Source organism: Tachypleus tridentatus, chromosome 9 (assembly GCF_004210375.1).
Source record: "Tachypleus tridentatus isolate NWPU-2018 chromosome 9, ASM421037v1, whole genome shotgun sequence".
NCBI classification, from domain to species: domain Eukaryota; kingdom Metazoa; phylum Arthropoda; class Merostomata; order Xiphosura; family Limulidae; genus Tachypleus; species Tachypleus tridentatus.
Window position 1 is genome coordinate 61390543 of NC_134833.1, and position 23551 is coordinate 61414093.

Genomic DNA, 23551 nt, shown 5'->3' on the forward strand with positions numbered 1-23551 from the left:
TATAACGGATTTATTATTATGTAATTATTTTATATCGGTGTTAGATTCACTTAAATATATATGTATAAAAATGAAGGTAACTTAGAGTGTTAAAAGTGTGTTGTAAAATTCATGCCTGTTATTAAAATGTGATAGAATCAAAAATGTAGTATGTGGTTACCAGTATTGTTCCCAACTGAACCTTCATGAACCTCGCTTTAATGTTTATAAATAGACGCGCTAATTTTTTTTTCATTGTTTGCTACAGTTTGTAAAGCAATAACCTTAAAAACTATAATTGCGATTGACAATTTTTTAATTGGAAAACTACAGTTGTTTGACTTGGAACGTTTATAGAATTTGAACATTACAAAAACTTCAACTTCACCGAATTATCTTCGGACATCAGTATTTCTTCTAGGATATTAGATATCTTCGTAGAAGAGACGTCGGTTTTCAAACGTCGAGAGGCAAATCAAGAATAGAGAGCTAGCTAACTAGCCGATAAGCGTAAGAATATCAATTAAATATTAATTCGTTCATTGAAATGTCTATAAAATATTCAATAACAGACCTAATGGAAAACTTAACATTGTTTATGAAATTGTAAAACGTTTGTATACAAATCATTATTTCTAATAACCATTATAAAAATTGTGTTGAATAATTAAAATATATTTGTGTTAAGAAACAAAATTGTATTAATCAATCCTGTTAGGAAATATAATAGATTTGATCAACACTGACATTCAAATAATTTCTAAGTCCGAATTACAATTAAACTTAGTTTCAGGCTATTCCAAATTGTAATATGTAACATACTAAATTAGAGGTTTGTGTCCGAGATCTGAATCATAGACAAAATTCGTTTTAAATTCAAATCATTATTAAATTTATATTCATCAGTGCGAACAAGATATGATTATATTTTATTTACCTTAAAGTTTACAGTTCAAACTTACGGTATAAACACAGAAAGCCATGTATTGTTCTCATTACGAAATTAAAACTGGATATTGTTGTCAATTTAGAATACATAAATAGCATCATTTAAAAGAAAGACGAAGTATATAAGACAAATAATATATTTCTGTTTACTTACAGGGAAAAGCTCCACAAATGACTGTGCACTTTCCATAATTATTGTCTGTGTTAGATTATGCACAAAGCAACAAAATGGGTTCTTGTTTTCTGCTCACCACAGATATTGAAATCCTATCCAAAGACATACCGTTGTACTACTGACGATTTCCACAATTACTGCTACAAAATATAGTAAAACAGCTTCTCATGTTAATTGGTTACTGAATAATAAACTACATCACCTGGTAATAAATTTACGAGAAATATAAACACAGAATAAATTAAAACATTTCTATTAGATACAAATGAAAGGCGTTTTTAGAAGAATAAATAGACAATGTAGTGGTACTCTTCAAGTTTAAAGTTGCAACGTGAAATGTAATGTAAGGTAACCAGACAAATAGGGTGTTTTATATGTCTCCTGGAGGAAGTAAGTCAACCAATTAAAAAGTATTGTCTATAAATATAAAACATGCAATTTTAATATCTTAAAATGCTGTGGTAACTTCCTCTCGCTCTCAAATTTAAAATGGTTCTTCAAACAATTTATGGAATTTAACTATATAAGACAAAACATTCAATCTAAATGGCTGAACATTTGTAAAGACACTCATTATTTGCTTACACATATTGAGAGGTAAATTTTAGTACTGGTGTTGTTGTAAGTAGTAAACAGATATGAGCAAACAAGTAGGTTCTTTTATACGTCATTGTTATTCTCACTTGACACGTATTACCAAACCACTATAGTATTCAATTAATTTCAAACTTGATAATATCTTGAGACCACGCGTTGCAAGTTGATTAATGAAATATGGACTCGGACATCCAGGTGTGGGAAATTTTGGCGTTTCAATGCGATCACAGTTTTCTCTTCTGTTTTTTTCATTATATTATTTGGGTATTCAGGGTACGGGCCCTCATGTGTTAGGGCCTAGCGATATATTTGCTTGACACTAACTGTCATCTGCAACTGTTCCATAAATATTTATAATTCACACTTTCTCAGTCTCTCTATGAAAGTTTATAATTCACTGTAACTATGAATGGAATTATTATTTATGTTTGAATTCAATTTCCAAAAGAAAGATACATAAAAATGTATATTGCAAATTTTTTAAGTAAAATTTGTTAATTTATGTTATAATAATATGAAACAAAATTCAGGAAACATTTTATCATTGTCAAAAGTAAAGATATTATCGAAACCTCACAAACACAAAATGAGAACGGACAAAGTGTATAGTTTTATTGTGGTTTGCTGGATAACTACAAAGTTAACTGCTTATACCTTCCCATATAGCAATTCGGAAAATAATTGATTTTAAACAATGGCTCAGAAAGAACAAGAAAACGTAGAGTATGAAGTGAAAATTGTTTTTATCATAAAGACTGATGAGTGAGGAATATGAACAATTATTTCTGAAGATGTATGTGTTATAATGGTTGAAAGACATGTGAAAATCATATAGAACATCTTTACAATTTACATTCGAGCTGAAACCTATCTATACATTGATCAAACAGCCAACAAACTGAATTGACACAAACACCAGCACTAGAGAATTTCGCACACTTGTTTGGTCCAGATAGGAATAGTTATCAGATAAAAAAGGCAAATCAACTTGATACTTTTTATTTCTATAGCTGTTTGTTTTTCTTACTTATTTAAAGATTTATTAAATTAAATTATTTTACTGATAATGTATGAGTATAAATTATTATAGTTGATGATATAATAAACAGTAAAACTGAACAAGTGACCAAGAACGTATATGTGCGCTATTATTTACATTTCTTTTCCCACTAGATTCAGTTTTCCTGCAAGTTCAAAATTCGTGTGAATATGTTCAGCATATGTAAGGTGCTGTCGGCGATGCGGTTATTCTCATAAAGGATAATGACGAGCCCACATCGCCACACTGTGTATGGTCTTCCTTGACAAAGAATAAACAGAGACTTTTTAGTGGCCCTCCAGATCTCCGGATTTAAGTTCAATTGAATATTATTGAATTATGTTGTCGAGGCGTGTTAGTGAACGCCAGTACTCTCCTCAGAATGTACAGGAACTCCGACAAGACCTGGTAGACGAGTGGGCTGTCATACCCCAGGATGACATCGATACACTGATTCTAAGTGTGTCAAATCGGTTTCAAGAGTGTACCACAGCCCGCCGAGGTCATACAAGATATTGAATGTTTCAAACATTTCTTGAATGAACGCATCTGAACTGTTTAAAGTATTGTTTCTTATGGTAGATCAGTTTTGGAGATATTGGTCATTAAAAAAAAATATTTCTTCATGTTTTACCTTTCATTACGCATTAAAAAATAGAAAACATTACATGTGGAACTGAAATGAAGCAGATTATTTAAAAACTAAAAATATTATCACATTTGGGACACTGAAATAAATTACATTAGAAAATTTACTTATTCCTTTAATTTATTTGAGCAGTTTATTTCCTGTAACATATAGCAGAAGTTATATCATTACCCAAATATTTGTTCAGGTTTGTTTGTTTCTAATTAAAAAACGTAGATACACAAAGGGCTATTTGTGCTCAGCTCACCAAGAATATCGAAACCCGGTTTCAAGCTCTCTAAGTCCACAGACATTACGCTGTGCAATACACGTTAAAGAATTCGTTGCTAAGACATAGCTAGCATGGGTAATAATTCATTTTTCGACATTCTTCTGATGGTTTAAATATTTAGTGAGGTAAATGTTTCTTGGTATACTTTTTCTGGTTTTGCAGTTACTCTGTGATAAACAGGAATCTAACGTTTTGTGTTCTAAATAAAGATTATTTCTTCTCCTCGTGTCTTGTCTGTGTACTCTGTGACCCAAACCGTGGTTGTTTAGTTCAATCCAGACCTACTCTGTAGTTATCTCTCCACGAAATTTCCATTATTTAGCGGATCTATCTATTGATCATGCAGAACTCTGTTAACCCTTAAAAATACCACAACATCTCAGTCCTTACGGACACCCAACAAGGTATAACTATAGTTTTGTCATCAGTTATTTCATCGTGATTTCATAACGGGTGATGACATCAAGTAGGTTGCTTATATGCGTATTTCAAATCGTTTTAATACAACGCAATCACTGTTTCGTTGAGACATATGCACTAAACGCACCTTTGAATAGTCGCCATATCTTCTTTTCATACAAAACAACAATTTCGGTGAAACTTTTTACATATATTAATTTATGTTTATGTAATAGTTCGCAACTTGTTTTGATACTAAATTATTTCTTAAAATAATTCACCAAGCAAAATAATTCAGGCTTTTTAATCATATTATTAAATGTTTTTGAAGATGCTTTAACTAAATGGTATAACATATTTCTTTTTCAAAATCATTTTGATATATCTCAGATATACCTGAAGACGAAAGACTAGAGGTTTTCAACAACGTCATTCCAACCAGAGATAATTTTGTCAATTAGTCCATTAAACATTTATGTATTAATAAATGCACTATTTAAATGAACATCTTTCATGTTGAAATTAAACGGGCAATAGAAATGGACAGTGTGTGTGTTTTTGAATTTCGCACAAAGCTACTCGAGGGCTATCTGTGCTAGCCGTCCCTAATTTAGTAGTGTAAGACAAGAGGGAAGGCAGCTGGTCATCACCACCCACCGCCAACTCCAGGGCTACTCTTTTACCAACGAATAGTGGGATTGACCATCACATTATAACGCCCACACGCTGAAAGTGGAACATGTTTGGCGAGACGGGGATGCGAACCCACTACCCTCAGATTACGAGTCGCACTTGGACATGCCGGGTCAGAAATGGACACAGATAATCCAGTTTCCATGGCTGCACATAAACTTGTTCATATATATGATTGCTGAATAACAAAAGAACAAATTATTTGGTAGTAAAATTCGTGAGTGTCTGAAACACTCGTTCAGAAAATTCTCATTGTTGTAATTTTGATTCAAATTCATGAAACTAACTTATAGTCCAACCTAACAGAAAGTAGTTGCAATGGACTTTTATAAAAGAAGCACTCTGTACTAAACATTAAGTCCATTTTTTTCTTATGATAAAATCCCAAACTCTTTCTCAGTGTCATCGTTTCAAATTAATGTTTCCAAAACTTTACAAAAGCTTCACTTATTCATGATAATGCCTATGAATGCATTTCTTCTGAGGTATAATGGTAAGTCTTCAGTCTTACAGTGCTAAATCCCGAGGTACAGTTCCAATAAAGGATACAGCAAATAGCCTGCTGTGGCTTTGTTCTAATACGAAGAAAACATAATTTCGAGAATCATATACAAATGGCAAACAGTTCAATAATATTTGTATACGTTGGAAAAGGATAAGTTAAATATTTGTTTCAACAGTTACAGAAGCTGTCAATACCGAACCACGAGTATGATTTCGTTACTCAATAGCAGTCACAAATATGAAGCATGTAACTATCATATTAATAACCTGCATTAAATTTTCTTTTCATTCCATTGTCCCTGTGATTTATTGTTAACGTTTTGTGTAAAATAATTAAGTTTACGACAATATCGATGAAAGCTTTTAGTGTTAAAATTCCTCGATTTTACCTTTGAGACACAGGGGGATATCAATGAAAGTTTCTGAGGCGAAATATTAATTTGATGTAACAATTCTGTTGGGAAGCATAGTTTTAAATCTAGCATATAAAGCACTGATTACTTTCTTACTATCACACTGACAACAGAGTGTAGAAATAACAACTGTTATTTTAACGTGATTCATAACAATACGGTCGATAATATTTTATCTTTACTGCAAAGTTTAATTTTTTTAATACAATATGTTGTTAACAGGAATTAAAAACTTTGAAAATGACAAAAACAAAGGCAAATTGGAGAAAAGACATTATGCAAAGGCTTTCTGCCTATTTTCAGGACAAATAATAACATTAGAGAAATAAATAAACCTATAGTATATTCCTATATCATATACATGGGTTAGAAATGCGGACTTCAAGCTAGATTTCATCAGTATGAGCCTCAAAGACTTAATTTATTTGAAAATATTTAAATTAGTTTCCTGTTGTTCTTTGTCATCGAATTATTTTTTTATTTCTTTATTATATTTGCAGAGTTTTAATTAAAACACTGAGCTACATTGATTGCTGGACAGGAATAACTAGAAACACCACATGAACTACAATCGTATTAAAGCAATTATTAAAAAAAATATATAATTAAGAGTGTATGTTGGATTTAGAATCCAAGGTTTTGTTTTGAGCTATCATTTCATTCCAAGTACAAAAATTAAGTTACTTTTAATCACTTAACAATGTCACCACAGTAATAGAAATATGTCAAAAACCATTTGATTGTACAAACAATTAACCTAATATGTGTACTAGGTCAGTCCGACCTGCACGTTTTTTCCAGTATTTAACATTTTTTGAGGGATTATTTCTTCACACAATAAAAGCGATCTCTGTTTATTATTACGACAATTAAATCACAATATTTTACTGAAACTATTTTGCTGAAAGAGAATCTATCTAATGCAACAATTTTTCTGGCCTAACTAAATTCAAAGCTGAATATCACAAGTCATTAATCCTTACCACTTAGCACAAGGCAATTGCTTCTAATGATTAGAAAGTGAGCTGTTGAAAAGAATTGTGGTTTATAAAATTTTTGAGAGACAATTTAACCAAAAAATGGCATGAGAAAATATTATAAAATTTATTAATAAATGCTTTGTTTATAGGGAAGATCACAAGAAGATACACAAAGATAAAATATGGAATATCTGTTTTTCACTTCATTTTGGTTTGTTTGTTTTTGAATTTCGCACAAAGCTACTCGAGGGCTATTTGTGCTACTTCACCCTTATTTAGCAGTGTAACACTAGAGGGAAGGCAGCTAGTGACCACCACCCACCGCCAGCTCTCGGGATACCCTTGTACCAACGAAAGGTAAGATTAACCGAAACGTTATAAAGCCCTCACTTATGAAAGGGCAAGCATGTGAAGGGAGGTACGCAAATTCAATATTGTTTACTTGTGGTTAAGCCCAAGACTACATAGAGGTCTGAAAATCAGGAGTTTCCTGCATTCAGACTGCATAGCTCCTGGAGGCATCGATTATAGATTGTAAGAATAAACATTAATGACCTAGAACACAAATTTGCGAAATATTGATCTGTACCTAATCGATTATTGATTTTTTAAACATGCCATTAGAGATATCGTGTTCAAGTCCAAATGCTCTGCCCACGTGTTTCATAATAAAATATTTTCGATGATGTTTAAAATTCCATACCGTGTGTTAATATTTCTGCCACGATACCAAGTTTGAAGTTTATATTCATAGCAGGTTTTGTATTTTGCACTAGAGCTTCTGTATAGACCATGTTACTACCTAGGGCAAAAGTACTTTAATCCTCTTTTTGGTTCAGACCTTTCTAAATAACACGATTCATGAGTCAGTGTACCATTTGTTGCTTTAACGTAATAACAGCTTATAGATAATTCCATTCCATAGCTCGTCGCGTAAATTCAGCAAGGAATGAAGTTCAAGTGTTCACGTGCTTCATGTACAGAGACGCTACTGTGCAAATTAACGACAATTCTAACGATATACTAAGAAGTTACGCACTCTCTCTTTCACAATCTCCTTGACCTATATCGTTTCGGTTTATGATTTTTTAAAATTAAATTTCATATTACTTAAAATACAGATAATTGTGCACGCTTAGCTACTTATAGTTGAAAAAAATAGAATTACCTGTACAAATGAGGGATATCAAGTATATTGAATACAGAGGAAACAACCAGGTGTTGCTACTCCGATAATTAAGCAAATAACATAATAGCATGAATAGTGGTCATATCTAGGAATCCAAGACAGGGCTGGTTGCCCATAAAAATGGTAACATACCTGAAAAAGGAAACACCAGTAATTTCAAAATGAAGTGATTGTTGGGGCGCGTTTTGCCGAAGCTTTAGTTATCAAGACAGCTCAACTTGCTGATGTTTCACGAACAACGGTGCCAAAGGTGATGTCAGTATGGTATTCTGAGGAAAAGACATAATCTGAAATTGATAAAAGTGGGCGGAAGCGCATACACGAGAATCACGATGTCCAAGCATTAATTAGAACTGAAACAAAACAGGTTAGCCACCAAGATGACATGTTCAAAAATTTCAGTACTGGGTAAGAGAAGCTAGTTTAATCAAAAATGATCACCTAGAACTGCATAGAACAGGATACAATAATGTGATGGTGAATAAACCGTTCGTCACACTTGGCAATGGACGACTGGGCATCCAATGATATAAAAAATACAGACTATGGTTTAGTCTGTAAAAATGGCATATGGTCAAATGAATTATTCTTCTTCGTGTTGTTGACAAATTGACAAATACATATGCAGCACCAGCCTAAAACCCCTAAAGCTATGAGTGCTTGGTTCCAAGTAGAAAGGATTCTCGTGATTCCATGATGTTGTGAGGTCATTTTCCTAAAATTATTAGGTGCATTCATCTCCCAAGAAGGCAATGTCAATGCCAGTTGTTACTTATGTTACTGAGTGATCATCTTCATCCCATGTTACAAGATTTCTGTCCTGCAGAAAGTGGTGTTTTACAAGATAACAATATTACTATCTTCAGAGTACGAGTAGGTGCCCAATGGATATTGGAGCTTGACAACAGATATTATCCAAATGTCATGGCCATGACAGTCGCCAGATCTGAACCCAATTGAATATGTAGAGGATATTCTGGAGTGTCGCCTGAGACAGCATTTTCCACTTCCATCAAATCGGTATGAGATGATTGACTTTTTCATGTAAGAGTAGTTTTGTATTCTTTCTGCAGAATTCCAAATATAGACTCTATTTAACGGTGCATTCAGGCCTTACTGGTCACACGCGATTTCCCAACACCATATTAAGTGACATAAGTGAGCCATTTATTCATCGATTAGCAAATATCATTAACAGTTCAGTTCTAGTCATCTCTGTAAGCTCAGCTTCTGGTTCAGTATCAGTCATAAACTCTGAAGATATTTGAAGCTAGCTTAATTCTGCAGCCATATTTCAGCATGATATCAATTCCCAATATCTACCATTCTGCAATGTCAATTAATTCCATATAATGAGGCGTATAAAATATGTTTGCAGTAAGGGCGACTCACAACTTTTCACTCGGTGGAATGTTATGTTCACAACCTGAAAAACCACCAAAGATCAACATACTGAAAATCTTGCCTTCATTTCACATTTGGACTCGTTTTTATAAGTAATGAGCTACTTATATGTGGAGGTCCATTAAGGCCAAGTCATATGAGGGTCACGGATTTGAATTCCGACACACCCAAACATACTCGCCCTTTCAGCGGTAATCTTACAGTCAATTCCATTACTCTTTCATAAAAATGTTGACACTTGTACGAACATAATAATTCTTATGGCTATTAGTTGGAACGTTGCTATTTTAAAGGAACCAGTTTTGATGACATGCTTTGATGATCAAGAAACTAGCAAACTATGATAGATGGGTACTATGAGAGGCATATTTGGTTCAGTTTAAAATAATTTCGAGTATTATTGGGTGCAATGGTAACAAATAGTACTATAAAGTATTTTCAACTGAGCTAGATATACCTCTCACGGTACCTATCCATCACAGTTTTTTTAGTTTCTTATTTGGTAGATGTTGCTGAACTTGCCACCTGATTTGGAAGGGTCATGGCTGAAGTATTCTAGGAAGTTCCTGATGTCACAGATGGCACAGTAGTTACGATAATAGGTTCTCCTATTCCATATTTAAGAGTAATTGGTGCTTTTGATTGAACTCTTGAGCAGGTATAAAAATAGGTATTCATGGGTAGATTCCTGCGTTCACCAATTGTTTTCCAAATGTTTTAATTTGTCATTGAATTATTTTTGTACTTCTTGAAATTTGTAATGACGCCAATTCTGTAATTCGTTGATATTTATTTGCACTTTGTGTTTCTTCAATCTTGTCATTGAAAGTCCTTGTTGAGCTTCAGTTCGTTCAATGAGATGAATGAATTTACTTTTGTACTTAATTCTTTTTTAAATGTCACATCTCTTTCTTTTAACTTCTCTTTCAATATCTAACACTTATCTCTTAACAATATTTTAGTTTTTGTATTTTTTCTTTTTATTTTAAATTTCTATGTCATTCTTCTAACTGTTTGTATCTTCCTCTTCTTATTCTTTAAATTATTTATAAACATCTTTTCTCTTATTTCACTCCTCTACTTTTATACCTTTTATACCTTGACTTATTCTTTTCGTCTTTTAATTTTCTCGCTCTATTTATTTTTGACATCCGTATTACAGCTTCATCATTTCTAGCAAAATTTTGATCCCACTCCATGTTTTGTCTGTGAGGTTGGGTAAGGTCGAATTCTTTTAAATAAGTTTCTGTAACTTGTTAGCTAAAAATTACAACTATAATCAAAGCGCAATCTAGAGTTTTATTCTTTTTTTTTTTTCTTTTTCGTAAATTTTACACAAGATAGTTCAGTTACTTTAAAAAAACAATTGACTGGACGAATTATTTTTCTCTTCTATGTAAATAGAATACTTTGTGATAATTTCACCCATATATTATTAATTGCTCAATTCTAGAGCTAGCACGAAATATTATTTTTGATGCGGGTTTACACATCTATCGAATATTAGAACATTCCATACAATAATAAGTTTTATGATACTTAAGCACTTAACTTTACCAGTGAGAAACTCATAAAGCTCTTACAAAATGATGCAATAATTTCACTACTGTCAATAGTCGTTAATTCACAGCAACTGATCCACACTAGATATAATTCATAAATGATTACATCTCAAATTTTCATAAATATTGTTTCTAAAGATACCTAAACAAGATCTTTCTCTATATAAACTAAATAATATGCTCGCATTAAACTTAAACAGTTAATTATGTCTGACCGGGTAGTCGTCTTGAATTTTAGTCAAAGCTCTATTTTTCATCAAAATAATCCCACTTCTGACATAACTATTGTTATGTGTTCTATGATTGGATGGGGTATTTTGGTTTATTTAATAAAATTAATACGTTGTCAAGTTCGTCTAATGATAACAAATAGTGTTTTCTTCTTTAAACGTTTTACAGGCAACTTTCACCTATACTTGTAGATTTACGTACACAAATAACATTACAGCAGAAATATTTTTGTTTTCAAACAATAAAAGGATGAGTTATTACGCTACAAAAATAAGTTTTTGTTATCTCATTTTTCTAACATGGGCATTACAATAATGTTTCATAACTGTTCATCATGTAAACTAAATATAAGTATATTCAAGTGCAATTTAATATTTATTTTTAATACACAATTTCATCCGGTAAAGAAATATTAAAAACTTTATGTATCACTATTGACAATCTTCATCTTCAACTCATAAACAAGTCATAACTAAACATTTTGTAAGTATGTTTGTTTGAATTTCGCACAAAGCTAAATCAGGGTTATCTGCAATAAACGTCCTTAATTTAGTAGTGTAATACTAGAAAAAAAAGCAGATGGTCTTCACTATTTGCTGCCGCTTTTTAGGCTACTCTTTTAGCACGAATAGTGGAATTGGCCACTGAAGTATAATGCTCCTGCGGCTGATAGGTCGAGCATGTTTGGAGTGACGGGGATTTGAACCCGCGACTCGTAGCTTACGAGTTGAGTTCCTTAGACATCCGACCTTGCCAGATCGAATTTTTTTTTGTAAGACCTAGTTTATATCTTCTGTTCTAGGTTCTATTTCAAATTTTAGTATTCATATATCTTCCCTGGAATAAATACAAATACAGTGAGAGGCTAGGATCTGCATATATATTTAAGCAATCTAACGAATATGATCACCACCGATACTGCAGACAACAGAAAGCTATTACCACTTTGTAACAGAAACAAACTGCAAAAGAAATATTAAAGCTCTCATCAATATTTTCATGATTGAATATTGCAGTTGCTATCTTTTGCTGTTGTTCTTCTGAGGAATATTTCAATACTACTCAAGAGTTATCTGAGATAGCCAACTATAATTATTAAAGTGAAAAACAACTGTTACATATTATAATTTATAATCTCATATCAGTCTCTGCTCTACTATGTTACGTATGACAATTTAATATAGCCTGAAATTTTAATTTTACTTGAAAAGATAATTAAATGTTTCTATTATCCAATTTATGATATTTTCCAACAAGATTAATACACATGATTTTTCTTAACATAAATATATCTCAATATAAAAATAATGATATATTTCTTAATACCAGATATAAACAATAGGTATTACAATTAATGATTAAATTGAAAAGTTTTGAAAAGTTACAAACAACAAAAATATTCTATCTGGTTTCGAATTGAGTATGTTATCGTCGTTTCACGATAAGCGAATTAATTCTGAATTTATATTGTAACATTTTGCTTCATGCCTGGATTTTGTTCTTGGCTGGCATCACGCAGTTTACAAGCTGACTTTTCTCTGACGAAGAAAAATAATGTTCTTGTAGAAATACTAACTTACATAATTAATTCATTAATATTAAGAGGTTTGCAATGTTTGGAATCTGTAAACGTTCCTGGTCAAATATTTGTAATTTACAGATGACTAAGTGAGTGTTTATCACAATTATAACTTTTTAGACTTATAGTATACTAATTAGCAAACCAGCAATACTGTTTCGCGAAGTGTTTGTTTTTAAGCGTTCAGAAGACATCCTAGAAAAATTCGGCTAAAGCAATAACACTGTTACTTACATATTCAGATGCACTTTTCATTCCTACACTCAAAAATCTTTTAAAAATTAGTGATTAAGCAAGAAATTTTCAATATAATTTGACACAATAAGTTACCTACATTTCTAAATATATATTTAATTAAAACAAACATCGATATTAAAATAATTTAGAACGGACAGATATGTTCAATAACAGGGAATATAATAAGATATTTATTGTAGTACTGACTTCTAAAGATATCTAACTTCATAAGAATGAAATAAAGAGAATGTGTACAACGTAAAATACAAAAGCACAATCATGATGACAAAAACCCAACTAAAATAAAAATGTATTATAAAGACGGCTGGTATGAAGAGTAAAAGTGTATTTAATATAAAGTACAGAACGACGTTTCAACCTTCTTCATCTTAAGGTTAACGTCCTTTCAACCAAGATTCACTATGTAGTTTATCTGGAGAAATTTATCCAGTTTCTTGAACATAAATTTTATCCTGTAAATCAATTTACAAAACTCTGTACTTTTTTATTTAACTGAGGGCTTCACCTAATCTGCAATTGCCATAAATTATATGTTATTGATCTTCTGAAACAACCTTAATAACATACATTTTTGTATATTATTTAGAACCAGAAATGTGTGTTCAGTAATAATTCGTATAAACATCTTTGAATTCAAAGTGATGTACGTAAAGAAAGTGGTAGAAGTAAACAGTTTGTGACTGCACATTCTGTAGTTGGAATAGTGGTTATTTTAAACACAACTGTTTCTATGCCCGAAGTATGTGAGCACTTGCATTTCTCCAAACTGTTGAATGGAAATATCTGCAATCTGTTATTACGTGAAAGAAAGAAATGGTACACTGACTCTTGAAACGAATTGGTCAGAAATTTGTGGAACTAAAAAAGGATTAAGCACTTCTGGCCCAGGTAGAAAAGTACCTTGTATATCAACATTACATAAAGACCTAGAATAACCCAAATTTATGTACCTTGTCATAAACATTCAAACGTTGCAAAAATATAAAGAATTATTGAAAACATTTTGTTCTAAAGCACATGGTCAGAATTATTTATTTATAGCGTGTTTAACAAATAAGCAATGATATATTAAGTATAAAACTATATTACCTTAGATTTGGTTACGTTTTAATAATGTTTTCCCTCAAATTTTCTTCGATATTTTCGTGAACTTGTATTATTTTTAACCAGTGCTTATGACATCAGCTTAAATATTAATATAATTGAATGTAAAAGCTGATTACCTCTTTAGTTTTTACATAGAAGCAAGTTTATAAACAATATTATTAAACTGTTTCTGGTTTGTATATGACAACCTACACTTTGATTGTGTGAGTGCTTGCTTAAAGACATAAAGTAGTCACGACATTTTGCATGGGTTTAATTTTACAGTCATTAAGGTGCCCCTCATGGCCATCAGGTTTGTTCATACACGATGACGAGAACCCCATTTAAAGTAAAATTGTATTCCCAAGACGGCTGGTATAGGTATTAAAATTTTAATTAAGATAAAGTTCAGAACAGCGTTTCCACCTTATTCGGTCATCTTCAGGTTCACTACATCAAACTTTCCATAACAGATTCGTTAACTTCCATACTAACCATATTGTTTTTAAATACAAGTTAATTTATATTTGTGCTGTATTAATCACTCTAACTGAAAAACACAAAATTAAACAAAATCATTTGCTAAATTAATAGCTTATTTACTTTACCGCTAGGAAAGCTTGTATCTTGGTTTGTGTTGAATTTCATGCAAATATTAGAGGGCTCATTGCACTAGTCGTTCCTATATTAGCAGTGATAGTTACCACCACCTTCTGAAAAGTGGGCTTGAGCATAACCTCAGAATTCTCCCACTGCTGAAAGTGTGAGCATGTTTCAGAGGATTCGAAACCACGATACTCAGATTGTAAGTCAAACGACCGAAAAATAATGTTGCTTTCATTAGAAATACATGTTTGCTCAAAATACCAGTGAGGTAGCCCTTTGATGGAAATAAAATTCACAAATAAACTAAACGACGGAAGGATTAATAAATGAGCCATGAATAAAAAGGGAATTTCCAATCTCAAAAAATCCCACAATTGATATTTAATAAATCACTAGAAATAGAACAGTCATGTTGTTTCATTAGAGTTTTATTATCGGTATAAAGTATTAGAAAGTTAAACAACTACCAAAAAGAAGGAAACCAAGAAGGATTCAGATTATTATATAATAAGTAAAATATAAATCCCTGTTTTCATTAGTTTCCAAGTAATCCATTGAGGTTATAAATATCAACTATAGTTAATCAGTTAAATATTAATTAACTTCGAGAAAACTCAATCACATTTTACTAAATATACCGGCTAAATCATTTGAAAAACAATACCAACAAATGTTCGAAAACAAGAACAAAACATCGTATTTTTTGGATTACATAAATTACTTTATCTCACAGTGAGAGCTATGGAATATAAAACTTAAAATATATATCCTATAAGGTATTTATGCTTTACATTTATTTATTGTTCTAGTTAATAGTTTGAAGTAATGTCATATCACATTTTATGATGGAGTTTTGCTACACATGCACTGCTACAAAGGTGAAAGACATGAGGACACAGTTGTCTTCGATGTCCAATAAACGTGTAACTTCCAGTGTCTTATGATAATTTATCTAAAGGGTACTGAACTTGAAAGATTATAACGAGAGCTACTTGGGTCATTTCATATAAATGTCTCGAGCAATTACAATAATGACTAGATTCTCCTGAATGTATCAGTATATTAATAACAGTAAAAAAAGTTAATACGCTTTTATTTTATAACGTGGTATCGTGGTTCGTTTTCCAATTTGTAGCAATAAGTAAGACGTATCTACCTAAGTATTTCATTTTGATTAAAAAAACAGGAAGAAAATCTGTAGTGACAGTAATATGTTTTTTGTGTTTGATTCGCTTAAAAAATACACTAATCTATACAAGGAAACGTTGATTTCTGTTGAGTGTATTTTGACCTTCTTAAAAACAAAATCCAAAGTGGGAAAGCTTAATAAATAACCACATACGTTAATACTATCAACAAATTCGGAAGATGACAGAATCATTAAAGTACAAATCTATGTTAAAAAGAAGAATGAATGTCAACACAAAATGAAAAAAGAATTAATTAATAACTATATTTATACAATATATTTAGTTGTGATAAGATTTTTAAATAAACTGAAACTTGTGATACATGAATGGTTACTACAATGTCTAATCGTCATTTGATATTATTGTAAGCAATAATGTTTATACACTTCTAAACATATTAGATGTTCAAGAAAAAAAAGTTGTTTAAGCTGTTGCTAACATGTAGGTATATTTTAACCTTATCAACTTAGGTCTTCAGAAAAAGTGGGCCCTTTATATCCTCACAGACTTCTACAGTTTTCCATTGCCATGCAGGTCGGCCCAGCATGGCCAGGTAGTTAGGGCACTCGACTAGTAATTTGAGAGTCGCGGTTTCGAATCCCCGTCACACCAAACATGCTCGCCCTTTCAGCTATGGGGACGTTATAATATGACGGTCAAGTTCACTATTCGTTGGTAAAATTGTAGCCGAAGAATTGGCGATGGGTGGTGATGACTAGCTGCCTTCATTCCAGTCTTACACTGCTGAATTAGGGACGGCTACCGCAGATAGCTCTCGAGTAACTTTACGCGAAATTCAAAACAAACCAAACAAACCATGGAGGTCTTTCCACTCCGCCCCACCTCTCTGCCGCGGAGCCGGGTGTAGGCGCAACGCTCAAGCGCCATCCATTTTCAGGGCTAGTTGCTTCGGCAGGTTAGTTCATTCACGTTCACGGGTTCAAATCCCGGTCGCACCAGGCAAGAGTTCCTCAAGATTTGGCAGAGGGTAGTGATGACTAGCTGCCTGCCCTCTGGTCTTACACTTCTAAATTAGGAACGGCTAGCGCAGGTATGGAGGAAGTTGTTAAAGAAACCTGACCCTCCTGGGAAGACAAACATCAACACCCAAATACCCATACAGAGAGAGAGAGCGCGATGAGATTAATTACAAAACATTGAAAGGTTTTTTTTTTATGTAAACGTTTTCTAGTTTATATATAACTGATGAAATTGCAAATAATCTATAGAACTATCAGAAAAATGGTTTATTTGCACTAAGTATATGTATAGATCGTGCATAAACAGAAATTAAATGTAAGAAATCCGATTCAACAGGAATACCTGTAAATGTTTGGTTCCTTTTATTTTAACAAAATATTTTTTTTATTTCTGATTCTTTATTTACTTTAACCATATTTTTAAATATTCTTTTCAAGAGAACTTAGTGGTATTACATAACTTGGAAAATCTGAATATGTTCAATGCATTCATGGTGACGAGAAACTCAGCTCAAATAAAAATGTTTTCTGAAGACGGCTGATAATGTAACTAGAACTTTAATTAAAATAAAGTACAGAAAAACGTTTCCACCTTCGTAGGTCATCTGAAGGTTATAAATTTATCTATTTACAGTCTTTCTCTGTAAAGGACAAAAGAGGAATTAATTTACGAAACTTCCATAATATCAGACAATGTGAAGCGTATGTAGTTAATGGTATTGGGTATAAAAATAGTGATGTTATTTCTTTATGTTTATAAAATATGTAAATTACAATAGTTATCTACATATGTATATACATGTGTTGTATTTCAGCGATTTTATTACATTTACAAAAAAGTAAAACAATTAATTCTCTATTTTTTTTAAAGGCGAAGAGCTTGGAAACGATAAAAAATACGTCGTTATTTAAATAATTTGCAAAATATGATATATAAATTATTGTGCAAAGATAATAGCCCGATAATTTTACTGTTCTCTTGTTGTAAGTATGTGGATTTACACTCGTAAATTGGGAATTCGATTTCCTGCTTTTTGCACAAGAGATACCCAATGAGGATTCAACTGATATGCAAATTCATAATTTTACTAAATGTCGCCATCTAGTGTAAAATGTGTTCTCTCTCTTTTAATTATTACCATCTCGAGACTGTAACTGAGAAAAATATTTTTCAAATGGTTTATAATTGCTGAATTTGTGTAGCGTGGAACTTGTCTATTCAATTTATCAATTTGTTAACGTTATTTCGTATGACAAAAATTTAAGAACGAATACTTAAATGAATTAAAATTTCTATGATGAATAACTGGACAACAGCTGTAACAACGACCATTTGGCACGAATGCGCTCTGTTACAATTTTTTTTCTTAGACATTTTGGAACATGAAATAAAGACAATTTAATTGATTTTGGCATTTCTTCCGTAAAGAAAATGACGCGTGACTCGAAAAACATGAAACGAGAATTTAATGAAAGTTGAAAGTTGAAATTTGCAGTGATTGAAGGAAATAATAAGCCAGTGTGTCTTTTGTGTAGTAAAGTCTTGAGCAACATTTTGACAATTTTTATAACAAATATGATGGAAAATTAACATTTGATAGCAAAAATCGTATGAATGAAATTAGCCGTCTGAAAGCACAACTTCATGAACAAAAGGGAGACTGAAAAATAATTTTATCATCGATATAAATAGTTACTTTAGTTTGTTGTAAAGTAGCTTGGATTCTAGCACAGAAAAGAAATCATTTCCTTGTGCTAAACTTGTTACAGAAATACTTATTTTGGTCATTGAAAATCTGTTGGAGAATTATGTTTCAAAAATAAAAGATTATATTCTTCAAAACGTAAATGATATGCAATTAACTCGAGGAACATAGAGTAGAACGGTAGAGTTAGGAAAAAACATGGAAAATCAGTTGTTTGAACAACTAAAAGACTTTATATTTTTCTTTAGCACTAGATAAGTCAATAGATGTCAGTGATATTGCACGATTGATATTTTGGGTTTGATATGGAACTTCAGATCTTCAAGAAAGGGGAAAAAATGCTTGGTCTTTGTGGATTATGAGATCGAACACGTGAAAAAACATCTTTGAAAATGTCTTTAAATGTCAAAAAATTTAATCTGAATTTTAAAAAAACTGGCTTCTGAAACAAGAGAGGGTACTCCCGCTATGACTGGGGCGAAATTAGGATTTGTTTCTTTTTTGAAGCAGCATTTAATTGAAAATAATGTCAAGTCTACACTACCATCTTTCCATTGCATTTTGTATGTGCAAAATCTATGTGCTCAGATGTCTAAAAAGTGACGAATTGAAAAATTTGATGGACATTGTTGTAAAAAATGTGAGTTATATTAATAGTGTAAGCACTCTCATTCATTGACAATTTGTTGAGTTTTTGAAGAAAAGCAGTGAATGTACTGTTGATGATCTTACTGATTTTGCCAAAATTTCTACGCTAGATTTTCTCAAATCTAGATACAGATCTCGGCTAACTGAAAAATTTAGAGGCAGAGCTGAGATGCTCATTGAGCATAGATATAAAGCAAAATTTCACGAAACTTCTTGACGAAATCCCACATCAATTTTCACATTGAAGGTTAGTTAAAATGCAATTATTTTGATTAAACTAACATCTTTTAATTCTATTTCATTAGTGTAGCCAACGTTGTTTTCATTAGCCTCAGTCTATCGCTATAATAAAACTCGATAATTTTAATGTTCTCTTTTTCTTAGATTTGTGGATTAGAAATCAGAACCTGAAAAAAAGTTTCTAATTATTTGACATTTTCCACAAAAGTAAATTTCAAATTAACACTTTAAATGATACATTTCTACAATTTCTAATCAAAACATTTTAAATAAAGAATAAATATAATTGTTTTTTTTTATTTCGAACAAAGCTACTCGAGAGCTATCTGTGCTAGGCGTCCCAAATTCAGTAGTGTCAGACGAGAGAGACGGCAGCTAGTCATCATCATTCACTGCCAACTCTTGGACTGCTTTTTACCAACGAATAGTGGGATTCACCGTCACATTATAACGCTCTCATGGCTAAAAAGACACTATGTTTGGTGTGACGGGGATTCGAACCCTCGACGCTCAGATTAAGAATCGAACTCCCTAACTCACCAGGAAGGGCCAGGCCAAAATGTACAAACTAACTTCATTTATAATTTATGCATCAACTGTATCAGTTAACATTAACAATGTTCATTTTCAGTGTTCATCGAAAAGAAACAAATTAAGAGTTGTCTTTGGTGTCCAAAAATATAGGACTTCCAATGTCTCATAATAATTTATCTAAGCTGTAGTGAACTAGAAAGTTTATACATTTTCTGGAATGTATCAGTATTCTGATACATTCCAGAGTTAGAAGTCTAAATACTCTTTTGTCGAATAATACTGGGTCCTGTTTCATTGTTCAACCTGTTACAGTAAGTAAGAAATATATGACTAGGTATTGCATTTTCATTTAAAGAAGGCGAAAAGCTATACTGATTGTAATGCGTTTTAAAGATCGCTGGAATGGACATTAAAACTTTAATTAAAATAAAGTACAAAACAAGGTTCGACTGACTTTAATGTTTTAATACCCATAACAGCCGTCTTTACTTTGCGTGTGTTTCTCGTCATCATGAATTTTATGTATTTTGATGTTTTCATTTAAAAATACATTTTAATAAAATTAAAAAAAAGTTTCAGATGTACGAAATGAAAACAGTGAAGAAATTTAAGAACTCAATTCTAGTGAAATGTTGATTTTTAGTTATTTGTTTCAAGTGTAATTACTTTATCAGACTATATAAGAAAATGCCGATTTCTGTTTTGTGTATTGTGTCCCTCTTAAAAACAAAATCTAAAGTAGAAAACTTAATAAATAACCAGAAAGGTTCATAATGTTAACAAATTTGGAAAATAATAGAATCTCTAAAGCACTAGTGCGTGTTAAACAGTAAATGTATATTAACACAAAATAGAACGAATTAATTAATAAATAGATTCACATAATATATTTAAATCTGAGAGTATTTTCCAAATAAACAGAAACTTTTGATGCATAAATAATTAATTAATCAAGAATTAGACCTTTAATTTTAGATGTTATTTTAAATAATAATGTTTATACACTTTTCAACAAAGATAGGGGTTCAATATCAGAGATAGTTGTTTAAGTATTGCTAACATGTTGAAATATTTTATCAACTTGCATTCTTGGAAAGAGAGTAAATTCTGTATCCTCACGGACTCCTACAAATTTCTCATTTCCTTGAAGGTACTTCTGTTGACGTTGACGTTCGTATTGTAATTGATGTTGCTGTTCCTCTCATTGGTATAATAGTAGATGTCGTTGGCATTGCTGTTGACGTTATTGTTAATATTGTAATTGCTGTTGGAATTGCTTTTAACATCATGCATGTATAGATACATTGGACGTAAATTTATTAAAAGATATTACAATATTAAAAATTTTAACGAACATGAACAGTATTTGTTAACAACATCAAGATTGGTTTATAGTCCTGTGGTAGAAATATATCGCGTTCATCGACCTGTTATAGTGTATTGGGTAGTGAATAATTTTTTGTAAATTTCGCCATATGCGCCATTTCTGAGACAAGGTCCAATCACGACTACTTTAGACTGTTTCATGAGATAGTTGTGTTGTGTTCTACTTCGTACATTTTACGTCTTATATTTACAACTTACATTGTATGTCTAGTTTTCCAATAGGTCAGCAACAGTTTATTTTGTGTACTCTTCAAGTTAATTGAATTCATTTTATTTCTTAACTACATGTTCATTTATCACTCAGTCAGTTGTTAGATGAGCAATAAGACTGATAAGAAATAAAATTATAATTAATTAATGAAAAATAAGTAATGACACTATCACAAACGCCTACCCTCTCTGGTTTTCCATCAAAAATACTTCGGATGTACACTTTTATCTCATTGAAATATTTACGCTTCTCTGCATAAAAGACAAGCATATTTAATTTAGGTGGAGATCCTACAGGGTGTCCATAAATTATTCACCTGATTATAGGCCTTTATAAATTCTTCATTATAGGAGCTATTTAAAACGGTTTACGGGATTTAATAACATAAGCCAAGAAATTTTCTTATTTATTTCCCAGAAAATTCACTAGGAGCACAATGGTGACAGTGAAGGAGAAAGCGATGTATGTGCTGTGGATGTTGGAAGCCAATTTACCTGGATATGCTTAAAGCGTATGCTGCACATCAGCTTAAGGATATGCAGCCCCATGTGCTCTTTCAGCAAGATCGGTACGGCCACACTGGTGATTAAATGTGCGCAGTTTCCTCAATGAAAAGTTCCTTTGTATCTCATAACGGCTGGTATGGGTATTAACACTTTTTTAACAAAGGTGATAACCTAAGATGACCAAGGAAGATCGAAACGTTGTTCTTTACTTATCAATAACATTGTTAAAACTCATACAAGTTGCTCCGAGATAAGTTTTTATATCAAATGGGTTTCTTGTCATCAAGAAAAGATCCATTCTCGTTGGATTAGGAGAGTTCGACTTATTTCATGGCCGCCTCGTTCTCAGGATACATCTGGATTGTTTTTTAGTCGGGCTATATAAAGGAAAGCGTATGCAAAGAAGGTTAATAACACCACAGAATTAAGACACCGGATTGAAGAGGTATTGGTTTCTGACACGCAAGACATGCTTCTCAATGTTTGGAACGAAATAGTTTACCGCCTTGATGTTCTGCGTGCTACCAATGGGTCTCACGTAAAAATTTACTGAATTACTGATTGAATTGTGGTACTTGAATTAATTAAAATAAAAAGAAATCTTGATTTGTGTTATTAATTGCCACAAATCGTTTCAAGAGAGTTTATATAAGAGATAGTTCATAAAGGCTTATAAAGGGGTGAACAATTACAGAGTGAAAGTAAGAAGGCATTTGGAGAAACTAAGCACAAAACACAACATTCCAGTTAAGAAATTTATTCAAAAACCACGTACAAAACTAAAGTGTATACTATGTAAAAACTGCACTGACAAAAACAACACCAACATAATTTACAAAATACAATGCCACAAGGGCCACGACTTCTATATTTGTGAAACAAACAGAAAAATGGAAACTAGATTCAATGAGTACAAAAAACAAACTTTACACCTTTTTTAATACTGCAAATCAAATAAACACAATATAACCAGAGAAAACACCCAGATATTAAGTAGGGAAAGAAATATAAACAAACGCAAAATCAAAGAGGCGCTACTTATAAAACAACTAAAAACAAAATTAAACCAGTATAAAGAATCATCTTTATACCTGTACTAATTAATAAACTAACATCCACCTGCAAGACATGTGTCCGGCAATGGTCACTTTCAAACTCTTTCTTAACCTAAAGATTACTCAGAAAGGTCGAAACCCTGTTCTCTCCCTATCAAAAGGTGTTAATACCCATACCACCGGTTCTGAGATACATTGGTCTTAGAGAGGTCTGAAACCCGGGGTTTGCAGCATTCACACTTTCTGCCTAGCAACTTGAGGCATCGCTTATAGATGAAATATTGCTGAACTAAAACATAGATTTACGAAATGTGGATCCGTACCTTATCGTTTGTTTTGAAATTCGCACAAAGCTACTCGAGGGCTATCTGTGCTAGCGGTCCCTAATTTAGTAGCGTAAGACTAGAGGGAAGGCAGCTAGTCATCACCACCCACCGCCAACTCTTGGGCTACTCTTTTTATCAACGAAAAGTGGGATTGACCGTCACATTATAACGCCCCCACGGCTGGGAGGGCGAGCATGTTTAGCGCGA

At 32.1% G+C, this 23551-nt stretch overlaps 1 long non-coding RNA gene across 1 annotated transcript; it reads right to left on the reverse strand.

Annotated features, from left to right (window-relative positions):
• Nucleotides 1-282: 282 nt before the first annotated feature.
• Nucleotides 283-8077, reverse strand: LOC143227097 (uncharacterized). The gene is made up of 3 exons (XR_013014874.1): nt 7969-8077; nt 1082-1242; nt 283-476 (listed from the first exon to the last, which is right to left on the reverse strand). It is a non-coding gene; the product is annotated as an uncharacterized LOC143227097 (long non-coding RNA).
• Between the last annotated feature and the right edge of the window lie 15474 nt (nt 8078-23551).